A 14,226-nucleotide genomic window follows, 5' to 3' on the forward strand; every position below is an offset into this window, starting at 1 on the left:
TGTCCCTGTCACTCGTTTGGAATAATGGCCCCAAAGATGTCCATATCCTAGTCCCCAGAACCTGTTAAAACCTTATATTACAAAGTGGAATTAAGGTTGCAAAAGGAATTAAAATTGCTAATCAGCTGACCTTGGGGTGAGGAGATTGTCCTGGATTGTCCAGTTGGCCTAATGAAACCACCAGGGTCCTTAGGAGTTAAGATGGAAGAAGGAGAGTCAGAGTGAAGTAGGGTTAGCCACTGTTGGCTCGGAAGTTGGAAGGAGGCCACAGGCCAAATAATGTGGGCAGCCTCTAGAAAACAGAAAAGGAAAGAAAATGGATTCTCCTCTAGAGCCCCCAGTGAAGAACAGAGCCTTGCTGACATCTTGGATTTAGCCCAATGCATCCCGTTTTAAGCTCCTGACTCCAGAACTGTAGGACAATAAATTTATGTTGTTTTAAGCTGCTAAATTACTGGTAATTTCTTGCAGCTACAAGAGGAAACCAACACAAAGCAATAGAATGCGGGCAGAGCCATGCTATGTAATATCTAAAGGGGCCTTCAGGGAGCTGCAGCTTCTAATTTCACCCCCCCAAGTCCACTGCTATGTAGACGTCCACTCTGGTGAGTCCCCATGCTGTGAGGAAGCTCAAGCTAGCCAGAGGGAGGAGCACCAAGTTGCAGGTCATGAAAGGGAAGCCTTCTAAGTCCTCCCAGCTCCGCCCAGCCCAGCCGCCAAGTGAATGCTGTTTGAAGTCACTACGTTTTCAGGTTGTGTTTTTATGGAGAAATAGATAACACAAACTCCTGGGAAGCGCTTAGAATAGTGCCTACCACATAAAAGTTGATTATTCATTCTACTAGTTTAGTTAGACATACATAAACTTCTCAATAAATCTTGCTGTCCCAGCCCACTCAGGCTGCTGTAACAAAAATACCGCGGACTGATACTGACAAACACAGGTATTTGTTTCTCACGTTGCTGGAGGCTGGGAAATCCAAGTTCAAGCCGCTGGCAGGTTTGGCATCTGGTAAGGACTGGCTTCCTGGTTTGTAGATGGCTCTCTTTTTGCTCTGTCCCTACATGACAGAAGGGAGCTTTCTGGGGTCTCCTGGGCTCCACCCTCATGACCTAAACATTTCCCAAAGGCCTCACCTCCAAATAACATTGTACTGGGAATTAGGTTTCAACATGGGCATTCTGGAACGTAGGAATTCCCAGCATTCAGTCTATAGCAGCAGGTCCTGCGCCATGTGTGATAGTTGGAATTACTGTTGGCCATTCCTTCCTTTTCCCCCTCACTGTGAGCAGAGGGTACTTCTCATGCCATTGATGTTGGGCTTGACCTTCTGACTTGTTTTGGCCGGTGGGATGCTAGCAGATGTGATGCTTGCAGAGGTTTTAAATGTGCTCACACGGTAGGGTTTCCCCACTTGGGCCTCTGCTGTGGCCTTAAGAAGAGGCCCAGGAGCCCTGCAGTTCCAAAGAGCAAGAGGTGTGGAGAGCAGAGGCACCAGCCTCCCTGCAGAACCAGGAGTCCGGGAGTCCATGCCCAGTGTTTTGTGCTGCCAAGTTACAGGGTAGTTTGAATGCAGCAGGAGCTGACTAATAAACCATTTTTAGGTGAGAAAATTGAGGCCCAGTGAGCTTTGTTTAAAAACCAGACAAAGCCCGTGGAAATGTTCATAATAAAAGAAGATTTTTATTTAGAGAGCCAAGTGAGAGTCCCTGTACTAGCTTTCTAGGGCTGCCAGAACTAATTAGCATGAACGGGTGACTTCAAACAACAGAAATGTATTCTCTCACAGTTTGGGGGGCTAGAAGTCCAAAATCAAGGTGTCAGGGGGCCATGCACCCCCTGAAGGCTCTAGGTGAAAATCCTCCCTGGTCTCTTCCAGCTTCCATGGGGTCCCAGCAATCCTTCGTGTTTCTTGGCCTGGAGTTGCCTCACTCTGACTGTGCCTCTGTCCTCATGCGGCCTTCTTGCTCGCCCAAGTCTCTATGTGATTCTCCCTCTCCTTTCTTAGGAGGACACCAGTCATTGGATTGAGGACCCATCTGAATTCAGGATGACCTCATCTTAGCTAACTACATCTCCCAAGACCCTATACTAGAAAACTAGGGATATCTTTAAACAGACTATTGCTCAAGTGAGAGCTTCAGGCAAAAATCCAGAGGGGGAAGGGTTCAGACCTTGAGGGAAACAGGTTGGAAGGACTTCAGGTAGAAGGTAAGACAGAAGCTCCACATAGACATTCCATAAACCTCTGACAGTTTTGAAGCTACAAGAGAAAGGCTGTTTTGATGTTGTTGTTTTGTTTATTTGTTTTTTACGGATTTTATTTATTTGTCTGACAGAGAGACACAGCAAGAGAGGGAACACAAGAAGGGGGAGCGGACACAAGCTGGGGGAGCCGGAGACGGAGAAGTAGACTTCCCGCTGAGCAGGGAGTCCAATGTGGGGCTCGATCTTGGGACCCTGGGATCATGACAGAGCTGAAGAAGGATGCTTCACGACTGAGCAACCCAGGCACCCCATGAGAGGAAGGTTGTTGAATGCTCTCGCTCTCAGCTATCCATGACAGTGATCACGGCTCGCTTTGAGTAAAATCTTCAAGCCATTTTAGGAGCTCACGTGACGAGACCCCCTTTTCTATCTACCTGTTGTGATGCATGTCTATCCTGATGAGCCCCTTGCTAGAGGTGGGGGGCCCCTGGACACCATCTCTCTAATACCTGCTCTCCTCTGGGAGAGTTGCTGATGGAATGTGTTTCAGAAGTTTGAGTCTTGGCAAAGCTACTTTTGAATAGCTACAATCTGGTATTTCATAATCAAATCTGTGTGTGGACAAGACAAAGCTTGAGGTCCTCAGCTAATCCGTTGTGCATGCCAAGTTCAAAAGTAGAAAACACCACTTCTTGGGCCAGTTGATCCGAATACAAAGCAGAATGTAAAATGTTATTACTATCAGAAATCCTCCTGGACTCTGGGGTCAAGCAGACCGGGGTTCAAACCCCATTTCTGCTACTTGTAGTAGTGATGCAGCCTTGATAGGTACCTGCTCTGAGCCTCAGTTTGAAAATCTTCAGGAAGGACGGGGTCCTCACTGGGAAATTGTTCAGTTCTGTGGCTCTCTTCTTTCTGCACAGATGTGGGTGTCAGCGGATACAGATGTGTTAGCCATCATTGATCTCACGGGAGTCCCCAAAGGTCTCCTCTCCCACCAGACTGTCCTCGGGGCACACAAAGAGGAGAGAGGCAGGGAGACCTTGGAGTTGGGACTTTGAAGGAGGTTGGACAAAGCAAAGACCCAGGGGCCAACAAGACACAAAACCACTGGTGGAAGAAGCTGTTTTATGTTCCTTGGTTTGCAGTGGGCTTTTTGCCCCAACCAAGAGGAGGGCCAGGCTGAGGAGGGCCGGGCCGTGATGATCCTGCCGAGGAGGAGTGAAGAGTGAAAGCTTCCTGGTGAAGGCAGCAGGCAGGAGGCGGGGCATGAACGCGAGGGGTGGGGGTTGGGGGGTGCAGAGACCAGGAACTGGCTTGGGCAGGGAAGGCTGAGCTGTGCCCTGTGTGCTCAGCAGAGTCCTGAAAGCTGGCCAAGTCACGGGGGAGGAATGGAGCAGGGACAGAGCTAATGTGGCCACTGGTAATCGGCGCTGGGGCCACTGTGTCTGGGCCACATCATATAATAATTAGAGCTAACGTTTATAGAGCGCTTACCGCGGCTATATACCAAGTCATTGCATCTTTATTACACACTCCAAGGCAGTCACTCGTACTGCCTTCACTGAGGCTCAGAAGGCGTGGTTGCTGATTCCAAGAGGTGAAGCAGTGATCCTTCCCTCCTACGCTGAAGCAGGGCTTCCCCGTCCCCGTACTTGTCTGTGACCCCGCCTTTGAAGGACTTGTTTCTGTAGCCCCACCTTGGTACCGATTTGCATGTAGCTGGTGGCATTGGCCCCTCTGCTGTAGGTAAGAGATGTGGAGACAGTCCTACCTCACCCTGAGGTCCTGACCAGCTAGGTCTGCCCCTTTTGGCCTGTCCCCTGAGGGCCGGGAAAGGACAGAAGTGATTCTGGTAATGAAGGAGGGAGGAGATTGCCCCAACCCCCAAATGTATAACTGTTCCTTCTGCTAGGGAATCAAAAATCCTTAAGGAGACAAAGACTTTTGTTCTATAAATATGGTAGGTAAGAAATTCAAAGAGCAAATGCCAGTAGGAGAAGGAAGTAGGCACCATGTTGAACTCACACAAAGTCTTAATGATTCTGAGAGCTGAGTTCAGAACAGGGTCGGCCCAGAGACTGAGGCTGAGATTGGAGGTGAGGGATGGAAAGACCCACGGAAGGAAAAGGCAGGCAGAAGGGGAGGGGTTGGCTTAATCAAAATGAACAGTAGCTCTTCCGACTAGTCCCGTCTACAAGAGCTCTTGAGATCCATCTTCCAAAACCTCCCGCTCTCAGCCAGGACAATGCTGGGTAAGCAGCTGACTGAGGGAGGGGGTGGGTGAAAGCAGTTGGATTCATTCACCGGATGCTGATTTGCCAGAAAAGGAAGTGGGGGTGTCAGGGACATTATATCCATTTCCTGGATACATATTCAAACATGGGACAACTGAGCCCTAACAGGACAAGGCAATAAGAGAGACGACCACTCCAGGAGGTACCACACCCAACACACCTCAATTGAGCAGGAACTCGTAGCAATATTTTTAAGGCTTCCAGAAAGCAGCGTCTAGTTGCCACCTTAAATCTAAAGGACAACAAAATTACCTCAAGAATACATGGCGGGGGGGGGGGGGAAGCCACCTCCAAAAAGGTTGAACACAACCTCTTTGCCTTTTAATAAAATTAAATAAAATGCGGTACAAACAATGGAATGTATGTGACCGCTAAAGAAACCTAGCTGCTCAGGGCACCGGGGTGGCTCAGTGGATTAAAGCCTCTGCCTTCGGCTCAGGTCATGATCTCAGGGTCCTGGAATCGAACCCTCCCCATTCACATTAGGCTGTCTGCTCAGCAGGGAGTCTTCTTCCCTCCGCCCTCTGCCTGCCTCTCTCTACTTGTGATCTCTATCAAATAAATGAGTAAAATCTAAAAGAAAATAAAATAAAATTTTAAATAAATTAATTAATTTAAAAAAAGAAAGAAAGAAAGAAACCTAGCTGCTTTCTACGTATTGATACAGAATGATCACCAAGACAAACATGAGAAAAGCCAGAGGCTTTGTGTGCAAAATACATTTCTGCTACATTTGTGTAAAACAATAACATCTGTATTCTTGCATGTGTGTAGAATGTCCCTAGAAGAACACACATGAATGTGTATGAGCTACTAAAAATGATGAGGTTTTAAGTCAGGATGGTGATCCTCCCTATAGTGGGGGGGCCTCTGGGGCGCCACTAATATTCTGTTCTTGACTCACTCGCTGGTGACACGATGTGCTCAGTTTATGAACCCTCATTTGCCTGTACTTAATATTCATGTATTTTCTATGTTATACTCGGATACAGTTTTCAAAAAAAAAAAAAAAGTTTTGGGTCTTAGAGTAAGTGAATGGATGAAATAAATAAAGTCATTCTGAATAATAACGAAAACATGACTCCAAACTCAGGCAGGCCAAGGGGCTCTCTGTCCCTTTCCCAGCAGATTTGTCCTGACTGTTCCTCACACACCCACTTCAGGCTGGGGCCGGGGAGGCGGGGTTGGGGGGTGGGGGGGAGAAGAGGCTTAGGTTTCAGCGTTCCCCAATCTGGCCTCATTTACTCTTCCTTCACACTGACCTCAGCCTCTCAGCCTCTTTATCAATCGCTTCAGGACTTTCTTTTTTTTTCTTTTTTTTTCTTTTCCCCAAACAGATTAAGCCACAGTTGTTCATCTGTTCAACAAAGTCTGCCCGCTGTGCAGTCTGTGGCTCTCTGGGGCCAGGGTGTTGAAGAAAGCCTGCTGGCTGTGAAACAGAGGGGAGTTGTTTTCTTTCATGCTGCTACTTTTCAGTGTGAGCAAGCATATTTCTGGTTAAAAAAGGGGGGGGAGGCAAAAACTTCATCTCTCAATCCCTTAAAAAGAGGAGAAAAATTTTTTAAAAACTTACAATTTTCCTCCGACAACGTGGTAATATTTTTTCCTAAGGTGGGGGCACAGGTTGCCCCAGAAAGAAAAAAAAAAAAATCAAGTTCTCTCATTCTCAAGTTCGATCCCAGACATTCCCTTTGAGGGCAGTTGGGTGTTTGCCCAGGGAGTTCAGAGAGGCGGCCAAGATTCACTCGCACCTGGGATATATAACCTCCTGGAGAAGGAGCGGGAAGAAGCCCAGCGTTTACGGAGAACCTACTGTGTGCCGGCCACTGTGCCCGGCCCTTCGCCATCATCGCATTCATAGCACAAGCACTGGGAAGTCATTACGGCTGTTTTGCCTGTTTTACAGGAGGGGAGACCTCGGAGGGGCTGAGTGCCTCACCTGAGGTCATACTCTGTACACACCCCAATAGGCAGAGGCCTGAAGCAGCACTTTGGGCTGCTGCTGCTTCTCTGGAGGCATGTGGGTGGTTTGCACTTGGGGTCTCAGGCACCTGCCATTAAAGGTTGGCTGGGGCCGTGGTTACCTGGAGGCTCACTGAACTGATGTCCCCCATCCCTTGGTTGAACAAATGAAAGCGGGAGCAGTCACTCAAAGTGTCACAGGTAGCCTCTCTGCGAGGGCATGTGCTGAGAGCGAGCACTTGGAGAGGCCCGGGGCAGAGGTCGCCCAGCCCCTCTGGTGCTCGCCTGCCACCACTTCCACAGCACGCTCCTGGCCAAAGCGAATCACAGACCCAGCCGAGGAAAAGAAGACGGGGAATGATCTCCATCTCTTAACGGGAGGAGGCATGAACAGAATTTGCTGCCGTCCTTAATCTACCATACCTGCAAAGTGGTGAAGTCAGGATCTGAATCCAGGTCACCTGGCTCCTTCCTTTATAGTTCCCTTCAGGCTTCGCTGTGCACCCGCTTAATTCTTGGAAATGGCCGTTCCTGGGTCTGGCGTTTGAAAAGGCAGTTAAGCAATAGCTACACCACTTAGATAGCTCTTGTTAAGGATGCCTGTGCGGGCTGCACCAAGCTCTCCTACGAAGGGCGCCAGTCATCCCACTACCCATAGGAAGCTGCTGTCTTTTCTAACAAAAGGTGAGTACTTTCAGATCCAGTGAACCCAGGGCCTACAAATCTTCAGAGGTGCCAGGCGTCCCTCTTCTGAGGCGGCTGATTCTTCCACCATGAGATCATGATCCCTCAGGGTGCCTGGCTGGCTCAGTCGGTTAAGCGTCTGCCTTAGGCTCAGGGCATGATCTCAGGGTCATGGGATCGAGCCCCTTGTCTGGCTCCCTGCTCAGGAGGGAAGCTGTTTTTCACTCTCCCTCTGCCTGTCACTCCCCCTACTTGTGCTCTCTCTCTCTCTGTCAAATAAATAAATAAATATCTTAAAAAAAAAAAAAATGAGAGAGAGAGAGAGATGATAAGCCCTCATTGAACCCAGATACCTAAGTTAGGAGTGCCCTGGAGGCTAATAAGTGTTATTTGGCATCCTGAGCAAAGGTCTGGCAGCTCCAAAACTAACTTTTTACCATGGTTCCTTTTAGAAATGAGAGCCCCCCGCCCAACAAAAAAAAAAAAAAAAGAAAAGAAAAAAGAAAAGAAAAGAAATGAGAGCCCCTGCCACTCAGCCTTGACTACTGTCCCTACAGTAACCACCCTCTCCAATAATCCAACTGCACACTTATCTTTGGTTTATCTCTGTTGTGTCTTTTGCTTCTCCAGATTCCTCTGCCATGCTGTCTGTCTCGATGATACCAAGGTGTGATGGGTTTCCATGGGGTCTAAGAAAAGCTCAGTCATGGGGCACCAGGCTTCAGTCAAGACAGGTCAGTAAGGGAGCCCCTGTGGAAAATGGGGGCATTGTCCCCAGAGGGACTGGAGGGTATTCTGTTCCTTTTGCTCCCCTGCAGTTTCTGTTCCTCCCTCAGACATCTCGCTGGCGCCTGCCCCATGCCAGGCATCTTCTCCTCCCACATTTCTAAGCACCCCTTCCCTGGCCCCCGACCCACTCTCCACTGTGAGGCTCCCAGAGCCCTGCTCCAGCTCCCATGCAGAGCGTTCTGCTCCAAGTATTCATTGGCTAAAGAAAACTTGCTGTTAAATTTTAGAAAGAGATTTCAAAGCTAGGGGAGGAGGCAGCTTAGAGAACCTCCATGCTGCAAACTGGAGAGTTTAAAACCTAATTACTGTCTGCGCTCAGCCTCAAAAGGCCTCTTCGATATTTATTGAATGATTGAGCAAACTTTACATTCACACTGTTGGTAAGTAAAAGGATTTTCCTTATAAGCAAATCGTTAGAAGAGATTGCAAGGAGTTTAATGTAATTAAGAAGATACTTCTCCAACCTTTTGTTTTATCCATTCCGAATAATAGGCTTCCTTACAATTTTCAAGTGTGCCTTAGCTATTTGTTAAGGAAAGTCTAAGACTTGTCTCCATTAGATAAGATTTTGTATCAGTTAGTTTGTGTCGGTGCTTGAAAGGAGTTAACAGTGAATGTCTTGTAAATGGCCCTTCTCCCAACTTTCTACCAATTCAAAATGGTAATAGCTTCTTTCATCCACCAAACACCCAGAAAGTATCCTGGCAAAGTAGATCTGAAGAACACAATTTAGTGTCTTCATGAGTCCAGTAGAGATAGTCATGGCTGCATCAGAAGGCTGCCATTGAGAATTCGATGAGATCATGACAGGAGAATATTTTGACAAATTTACAATTTTTTTTTTTTTTTTTTTTTTTACCGTTTTTATTTCCCATTGTCCCTCGCCCTCCTCTTGATCTGGTCTATAGTCCCCCCTTATCATAGCCTTGAAGTCAGCTGGCTTTTATTGCCTCAGGGGAGGAGTGTAAGGCAGAAAAGCCACAGAATTACTTTAGCAGTGGTGAGAATGAGGCCTTTGGCCCTGCAAAATTTAACCCTTGAGTATTGGAAGCATCAAGTTTGGGGCATAAATATTAAACACGGAAAAACAGAGACGTGGGCATATAAAGATGTATCAAGGCTATGGAAGGGAGGAGAGAAACCAAAGGGAAGCCAAGCATCAGTAGTAGTGTCCCTGAGAAAGAGGCCTGCCCTGGAAAGGTGGGGCAGCAGAGCCTCAGGGCTCCCAAGCCGGGAGACTTTGTTCGGCAGAAGGGCTGAGCGGGGAGGTGGGAGTGTTAGAATATCTCCAAGTGCCGGAAACTGTGGCTTGTTCTTGGTGAGGTGGGAGGTAATTTTGAGGTAGCAGAGAAAACCATGGCTTTGAGGTATGGAGCCAAGGAGCAATCCAGGGCCTGATGGAATGTCAAGTCTGGCAGTTCCGATTGATAGAGTTAATTTGTACATCGGGACCCACAAAATGGAGGCTCACGTCACACACATCTAAATCCAAGTCAGCCTGTGCTTAGGAAAACATCTGTCAAGGAAACCTGACATGCACCAATCACAGTTCTCCTCCTCAGCTTCAGCTAGCTTACCTTACCATAGGAAACAGGACCCGCTGGCTTTACGAGGAAACCCTCATCAATCATGCCGTTTCCGCATTGCCTCTTCTAACGCCCTGTAAAGCTGACTCTCACCCAAACACCCTGGGGAACCGCGGCTCAGCAGCTAGGGAAGCACGATTCCCCCGGTCCGTGAATTTCTTTGCCTTGAATAAAGGACATTAAGCTCAAATTGTTTTAGTTTTGTCACTTGACAGGATGTAATGGCAGATGCCTGTATGGATGGATGAACGCCAGAACGTCGAATCCCATCACTTGGAAACTCAGACAAAACCTGAGATAGGGCAGGAGCCCAAACCAACTGGAATTAAGTTTCTACCACCCAGCAGAATGGGTATTAAATATAAAAGCCAAAACCACTTATTCAAGTCTATATATTTCATTCAGACCATGAGATTTGCCCCCACCCTGAGATAATGATGTAAGTGCCTCGTTATATAATCCGTGCTCAATAAATGCTAGTTATTATTATTACCTTCAAGACAAGACACTGAAGAAAGTCCTATTATGTACTTTAAGAAAGGCCTATTACCAGATGTGAGGGTGAGCTGGCTGAGACATCTGTTGTCCCATTGATCACCAGGTTTGATGTGGCTCACCTGGCTGGCTAGGTGGGTGTCCCCTTCTTCCCTCCCAAAGCTGTACACTCAGCCGAAGGGGATGACCTTCCCCCATAAGGAGGACGGTTCCTCGCTCAACGGTCTGCTTGAGTAGCTGCGCTCCTCTGTTAGAATTGCCAAACAAGCTCTCAAGGTCCATTTACAGAAGAACCTAGGACAGTCAAGCTTCCAAGACTCCAGACATGTCCAAATGAGGTGGCAGTCTACTTTTCTTTGAAAGAGAAAGAAAGAGGGGCGCCTAGGTGGCTCAGTCAGTTAAGTGCCTGAGTCTTGGTTTTGGCTTAGGTCATCATCTCAAGGTCGTGGGATTCAGCCCTGCGTTGGGATCAGAGCTCAGTGCTGTGTCTGCTTGAGATTCTCCCGCCCTCTCCCCCTGTCCCCACCCCTGCTTTCTCTCTCTCTCTCTCTCTCTCTCTCTCTCAAATAAATAAATAAATCTTTTTTAAAAAGAGAAGAAGAGAGAAAGAAAGAAAGGTCTATTGCCTTCTCTTAGAGAACCAAAGAGGGAAAGGGGGGCTCATGCTATTCTTGCCAAGGAACACCCAAGTTAGTATATGAACAGTCATGGTAGGAAGATGGGCTGTTGACAGACAACCCAGTGAGGACAGCAATGGAGAGCCTCCATGACTGTCAGGGTAAATTTCCTCGTCACCTGTCTTTTTAAAGATTGACTTGGCTACTTACGGTCTTCTGTAGAAACCATTATGTAGTCATCAAAATGAACTTCCTTTTGGGAGCACAGGGAAACTACATTTCCCAGTTCTCCTGGGAAGGTGGGTGGGATCATTTGACCAATTCTGGCCAATGGAATGGGGTAGAAGCGAGATGCTATTTCTTGCTTCTTTCATGTGATCCTCCACAACTGGAACCAAAATATTCTGAGGACCTAGGAAACAGGCAGAGACTGGGTTCCTGAGAATCCCCTTGGAGAAGAGCCATAGAAGTAGGAAACTTGGGTTGGACTATTCCTAAGTGAGAAATAAACTTTCCTTGGGTTAGGCCATTGGTAGCTGTTTGACATAGCAGTCAACCCTAACACACACTGTATATGTTACAGTAAGGGCGTTGAGTTCCTTCCAAATGTGACTGTGGCTCCCTACCTCAGAAACCCCACGTTTGACCCTGTTACTGCATTTGGCCTTTTTAGCAGCCTTCCCAGAGATCCAAGAATGCGTTCGTACAGCGGCAGTTTGCGTGCCTTGTTCTTCGGGATTTAGGCATCTAAGAGAATGAACATGAAATGGTTTCACTGTAAGAACTTAAAAAATCCTAGATTGAGAGAATTTTAGTAAATGGAAGGCACATGTGTAGTCATCTGGTTCAACCATTAAAATCAGTGAGAAGAAAACCAAAGCCTTGGGGCAAAGTCACTGACTTAGGGCCATTGGCTGGATAGTACTAGAACCAAAGTCACCTCCCACTTCTTCAGAGCTCCCTCCAAAGTGTCTATTGATACATCTGGACATATGGCCTAACATCACATTCACAACTCAAGCTTTAGAGTTGGCCCAGACTGTGTTAAGGTCCTGGCTCCCCTTCTCACCAGGGAGAATATTTTACATCTCTAACCATTTCTAAACTTGTCTGTAAAATGGAGAAAATAATGACAGTGCTTTCCTCTTCGTGTCATTATATCCACTACACAAATTAATGCTCACAGAGGGCTTAGCACACATCTGACCCTAATAAAATTTTGTTAGGTTGCCATTATTTAAAAGGATACTGAACTTGTATAAAAACAATGCTGCAGCCTTAACAGAACAACATCCCACAGAGCTTGAAGATTACTTCTTTTGTGAACAGAATTCTGCATTTTTTTTTTTTTTAAAGATTTTATTTATTTATTTGACAGAGAGATCACAAGCAGGCAGAGAGGCAGGCAGAGAGAGAGGAGGAAGCAGGCTCCCCTAGAGAGCAGAGAGCCCGATGCGGGGCTCGATCCCAGGACTCTGAGATCATGACCCGAGCCGAAGGCAGCGGCCTAACCTACTGAGCCACCCAGGCGCCCCTGAATTCTGCATTTTCTACTCATACTTTTGAAGGAGTTCAAGAATAGGCTGCTTGGGTATATTGATTCTTTTGAGCTGAAGGCACTTGAAAAACAGCAGATGCGGGGAGAGGTTCTCCTTGAACTACCCTAATCTGCCTAAAGACAGAGCCTCCAAAAGGAACTCCATTGTCCTAAATCCCCAACCTGGGGGCTTCATCCATCAGGGAAGACTGATTCCTATCCCAGGAGAGCAAACTACAAGTCTACAGCACCCCCAGACAAACGCTGTCACACCCTCATAACCTCCCGTCTGTTCTTCTGAGGGCCCTCATCTTTCCCCAAATCATTTGCTCTCCCCGAAGTGACCTGCATCTCCCTCCCCTTCTCTATGAAGATGGTATATAAGCTTTCTTTCTTTTTTTTTTTTTTTAAAGATTTTATTTATTTATTTGACAGACAGAGATCACAAGTAGGCAGAGAGGCAGGCAGAGAGAGAGGAGGAAGTAGGCCCCCCACGGAGCAGAGAGCCCGATGCGGGGCTCGATCCCAGGACCCCGGGATCATGACCCGAGCCGAAGGCAGAGGCCTCAACCCACTGAGCCACCCAGGAGCCCTGGTATATAAGCTTTCAAGTGTCATCTCTTTTTCAGGTGTTCGCTTTTTTTCCCTCTGTGATGCCTTTGTCCGTGTAATATTAAAAATTAATAAATGCATATATCTTTTCTCCTGTTGCCCTGCCTGTTGTCATTTATTTCCTAGACCCACCTATTGAATCTTGGAGAGTAGAAGGACAGTCTTTCCTCTCCTTCACTTTATTTGGGATACTGGTTCCTTTCCTTATATGTCTGATTCTCTGCTCTACCAGATGGTAAGTTTCTTGCTATCTTATCTCTTTCTTTTTCCCTCAGGGCGTAGGAGTGTGACTTGCACAAAATGGGTGCTCCCTGGAAGCTTGTTGGGGAGCAGAGCCTAGCATGGGGAAGATTAATGTAAAGAACTTGTGAAATCTCTAATACCCCATTCTTGGCCCGGGTTGACCAGGCCCCATCGCTGCCTCCCATCCAGCAGCTGCTTTGATGAAAGAGAAGGCAGTCACTGCTGACTAACTGACCAGTCCTTGTTAGAGAAGACCTTGACCTCACTAAGCCCCAGAGAAGGTGGTGGCCCCAGAAATGACTGACCAGTTCTGGCCACCAGCAGGCAGACCTGGCTTCCAGGCCACCCAACTCACATTTGTGTGCACCCCTGCCTCTAGAGGCTGTTCCTGCTTTCGGAATCCTGACCATTTTAGTCCATAGCAGCACCCCTATACTGGAGAATGTAAAACTCAAATTAGACAGACTGTAGTTCTGGGAAATGGGAAGGTTTCTACACTATTTCTCTAAGAATCAGTCTCACTATTCGTTGGTTGCAATTTGTGGAGGATCCCAGTGAATGAGAATTTTTCAAAGCCTCTAGAGCATAAAAGACCTGAGAGGACCCCCATGAGCGGTAAAAACTCCAATTTCCTTGCCTTCCGCTCCCACTCACCTAACCCAGAACTTTGGCTTCCTCTGGTGTGGATTTTAGGAGGCCCCAGGGGAGCCCGTGAGCTCACTGTCTTGGCCCTTGAAGCCCAGGCAAGCATTGGCACCCGCCACTCCTGCCACTCCTGCCAGTCCTGCCAGACGCTGTGAGGAAGCAGAGGTCCCAGCCCAGAGCACCGGCCCTAGGACCCCCAGTGGCCAGCCCTGTGGCTACCAGCTTTACTGCCTTCACCCAGAGGTCCCTCTTACCCAGTGAGCCACAGTGTGTACCCCTCGGGCTGGAGTGAAGTGGACCTCTCCCCAGCCCATGTGGCACAGAGGCCCCTGCAGACCCAGGGCAAACTCTACCCATGCTACATGTGCCACTGTGACCTGAGGTCAGATCCTGTCCCCTGGCAGGCCTGGGACTATGCAGGGGGGTGGGGGGAGGCGTGGCTAAGCAAAGCTGATATTCTTTTAGCCTCTGAAGCCGCAATTTAAGGGCTGCCAGCTGCTTCTGGGGCTTGGTGGAGGCAGGAAGTCCTCCTGGAGCAGATTTGTTGTTG

This window comes from Enhydra lutris, unplaced genomic scaffold, assembly GCF_002288905.1.
Source record: "Enhydra lutris kenyoni isolate GAN:26980312 unplaced genomic scaffold, ASM228890v2 scaffoldscaffold18, whole genome shotgun sequence".
In the NCBI taxonomy this organism is placed as follows: Eukaryota; Metazoa; Chordata; class Mammalia; order Carnivora; family Mustelidae; genus Enhydra; species Enhydra lutris.